The sequence below is a fragment of the Brassica rapa genome, chromosome A02, assembly GCF_000309985.2.
Source record: "Brassica rapa cultivar Chiifu-401-42 chromosome A02, CAAS_Brap_v3.01, whole genome shotgun sequence".
NCBI classification, from domain to species: Eukaryota; Viridiplantae; Streptophyta; class Magnoliopsida; order Brassicales; family Brassicaceae; genus Brassica; species Brassica rapa.
Window position 1 is genome coordinate 5,912,877 of NC_024796.2, and position 4,252 is coordinate 5,917,128.

General features: G+C 28.3%; 1 long non-coding RNA gene across 1 annotated transcript; it reads right to left on the bottom strand.

The window, feature by feature from the left end:
* Nucleotides 1-1,157: 1,157 nt before the first annotated feature.
* Nucleotides 1,158-2,327, bottom strand: LOC117132146. The gene is made up of 2 exons (XR_004455644.1): nt 2,213-2,327; nt 1,158-2,122 (listed from the first exon to the last, which is right to left on the bottom strand). It is a non-coding gene; the product is annotated as an uncharacterized LOC117132146 (long non-coding RNA).
* Nucleotides 2,328-4,252: the final 1,925 nt, after the last annotated feature.

Here is a 4,252-nt window from a genome sequence, read left to right on the forward strand (position 1 = left end):
TATATGACAATTAATGATTTTGAATAATAAAGATTTTATAAAAATAAGTGTGTATTATAATTATATTTTTTTAATTTTAAGCTATTAAAATAAATTAAACAGTCATAGTAACCATATAATAAAAATTTAAAAAAATTATTTATATATTATATTTTGAATTTTTAATAACGAGTTTAAATTACTAAAACTGTTAAAAGTTTCACATTCAAATTTTGTGATTTAAAATTTTTATTATGACATGATACAAATAATTAAAAAATAATATAAGTTGAAACTCTCATTTAATAAGTATAAAAAATAAAAGATATATAAATATATGTATCGTTTTGAATTAAACTATATGCCATATAAAAATACATAAATATCTTAATTTTGAAATTTACTTTGAACATTTTTTTGATAAAAAATTTGAAAAAATATTGACAACTTAATTTTTAAAATATTATAAATTACTTAAACCATTAATTCCACAATAAAAATTTTGTTATCACTAATTTAGACTTTTTGCTATAACAAATACAAATGATAAAAAAAAATATGAGTAAAAAGCATCATCTAATAAATATTAATATTAAAATATATCATATATATGTTACTATCATTTAAATTTAATTATATATCATATCAAATAGAAAATATAGTTTTTCAATTTATAAAATGTATTTATATGTTCGCACCAATTTAATTATATAATTAGTAGATAATTAATTTTTCATTATTTAATATATATTTATTATTTCATAATATGTTATAAAAATATAATACATAAATTAATTTATATATATAATGTTCATCCCGCGCAAGGCGCAGATCTTAACCTAGTATATATATAGAGTAGGGAGTAAATCGCCCGTCCAAATAAATGAAACAAAAATATTTTAATTGTATTGAAAAATTAGGAATATAATTTTATTATCAATTAAAATAGTATTAACTTTTGTTATTTGTTTTGTTCTTCTTATTAGGAAAAAATTATCTCATCATTAAAAAAATTTTGAAAATGAAATTTTGCATTTTAGTATTTTAGCTATGACAATATGTAACTGGTTATGATATAAAATTTAGCAATGAATTTTTTAGAGTTATTACATTTCATTTAGCAATGAATTTTTTTTAACTAATATCTTATTTTTTTGAAACATTTATACTAATATCTAAATTTTTAACAATGGTAAATATTTTGTATATTTACTTCATTCATGATCTAAGAGCATCTGCATCAATGAACCTTGAAAGAGGTTCATAACTTTAATTTTTTTTTATTTTTTTTTATTTTTTTTGTTTGATATAAAAAAAAATAAGGGAATCAATCGCGAGCCGCCACATGGCGTGAGGCCCGCGATACAGTGATGAACCAGGTTCATCCCAATAAACCTGCAGGGGCTGAGTTCACAAAAATAAGAATATTTTAATACTTTTTTTTTTGGAGAAAGGTGTGAACCTTTGCATTGAACCTTTAATGCAGATGCTCTAGCATCCTTAGATCGAGATACTTTTACGCAACTATATAAAGTATTATAATGGTGTGAATGCTTCGTTAATCAAAGGTTTGACAACTTTAAATCAACAACTGCACAACTCATTTTTGCTTTGAGTACTGTTTGGATGATTTGATCAATTTTGAAAATGGAATAAAACAATGTTATGTTTTAGCAGTTTTTTTTCCAAGTATGCTATGATGGAATTATAAAATATATCATTCGTCTCTTCAAAATATGAATTAATAATGTTAACTAAACAAATTTAAAAGCAAATTGGTCGCTTGGCTCTTTCCCCCGCATGAGGGGGCTCTTCTATGTTAAAAAGGAAACTGGTCACTCAAGAAACCGTCTATCTTCTCTGGAGGGAGAGGAATAACACGTTACACCATGTGTTTCTCAACCTCGCGATACAAACTTTAGTCACATTGACAGGCTCATCCGGGACATCTTTTTGGCACAAAGGTTCAATAAAGAAAGTGCCAATCTCCTTTCAGTCTGGTTAACATGTAGCTTATCCAAGTTTCTCATACTGATTTTCACGTTTAGATTCCCCTCAGATGTTAATTATATTTTGGCCAGCGTAGCTCTCTGCCCCCAACTTGTAGTACTTCTCATTTCTCATGTTTGATGAACCCTTGCAGCTATGAAGAATCAAACCAAAGTTTGGTTACGCATTATCATTCGATCTAAATCATAGACATGAGGAGATGTAAAGATTTTTAAACAAAAACCTGGTGATGGTATCTAGTAACAGCAGCCCATAATCTATTTAACTGAGAAAGGACTTCTGTGAGATACGATTGTACAAAGAGAGAAGCCTTCTTTCCATCCCAATGAACATCAAATACTTCTTGAACCTTGGGCAGATGTTTGCATCGGATGTAACTCATAAGCTAATTAGAGATATACATAATGAGAGACTTATAAGATTGATTAAGCTACGGTTAAAGCTTTTAGATTTTAAGTACAACCACTGAATTTATCTTCAAGGTGCAGTAAGGACAAACAAAATAATCAACTTTGGTGCTGAGAATATACACACTACTTAGTCACAACTCCCAAAAACCAATTGCATTGAACAACAAACTTAAAAGCAAAAACTAAAGATCTGTTCAAGATGCTAAACCTGAATCTATTGATCCGTAATTACTTCGGTGATCTAAAACTAATTAGAAAAGCTAAAGACCATTAGTTCATGAAGCATTTTGTCAGAGTAATAATATGAAAACTCATTTACATACAAACCATATTAGAATCAAACATATCACGTTTGCTACCACATTAGCAAAAAGACGTCAAATCCAGACAAAAGTGTAACTTAAGTTTTATAAACTATTTGGTGCTTAGTACCTAACAACAAATTATATGGTTAAGCCCGGATGATCAACACAAACTTTCTCTCTATATAAATTATAAATTATATACTATAAAGGAAACGAAGATGATTATGAGTTTTATGAACATAATACCTTAGCATCGATGAGAAGCATGTCAACACCCATCAGCTCCCAACCGCGTTTGACGTTCGGAGTTTACCAAAATCTAAGCAGTCGCACCTGACGGTGGAAGAACAGCGTCCACCTTTCAAATCCACGAGAAGAATGGATGAGTTAGCCATTAAACTGAAAATTAGTATCGACTGGTTTTAGGAATTGTGAGGACGATTTTCATGAGAGGCGGACTGACCATTTTATAGGTGGATGAACACCGACAGGAATAGAAGTAAGAAGCATTGAATGATTGGTAGTGCTTGTTGTGGGTTGAAGGAATAAAGATGGTTCGTAATGGTGATGAATGGATGAATTCGTACACATTAAGGGTCCAATTAAGGAAATTTTGATTTAATTTGGGCTTCATATAAGGCATAAAGTCCATCCAAACTCGATCAAACCATTGAGCTATGCACTTTGGATCTCCTCTCCTTCATCTCATCATATGGTTTGCTCTATCGTCTTCTCTCGCCAATTTCCTAGCCGCTGCTGCAAGTGTTCCTCATGTTTTTTTTTGCTGATTATGTTCATTGCTTCTGACGATCGCGGCGTGTAACATTTAGGACTATCATGATTTATTAATTAACTTCCTATTGTGAAAAATACAAAAGTCGTGACTCTATTTTATGCAAACTACTTATTTTTTTGTAACTAAAATACTAATCTCTATTCACAAACATACTCTCTCTGTTCCTAAGTATAAGATTTTTTAGGTAAAACACACTTATTAAGAAAATTATTTTTTTACTGATAACCTTCTATTTTATTTATTACTTTGACAAATTTTATTTATATTAATAAGATGTCTTAAATGAGAAAATTGACCATTTTTATTAACTACTTTGACCAATCTTAAGTTTTGTTAATGAAATTTCCTAAATAACAAATTTGACCATTGTTATTTTATTAGTAAGATATCCCAAAATGATAAAGCTGACCACTTTTTGGAAATAAATTTATTTTTTGAACCAATAAAACAAATAACACTTTTCAAAAATTAATAACTAAGCAATAAAATAAACTTCCGCGTAAATTTTTGGTAAAAACATATCTAAGTTAATACTAAAATAATTTCACATAAATTTTAAAAACGAGACTAAGATCAAGATGGTAAAGTAATAAAATAGATACCCCCATTAAAGTCCTCACAGATAGTTAAGCAATGAAATAAATCTAGCTCTAAGTTAGTATATATATGTACATATCTAACCTCTTTGGAAAACCCAAAAGTTAAGAAGGTGTGTGAATATAAATACTACGTTCTATCATATTTACAAAACA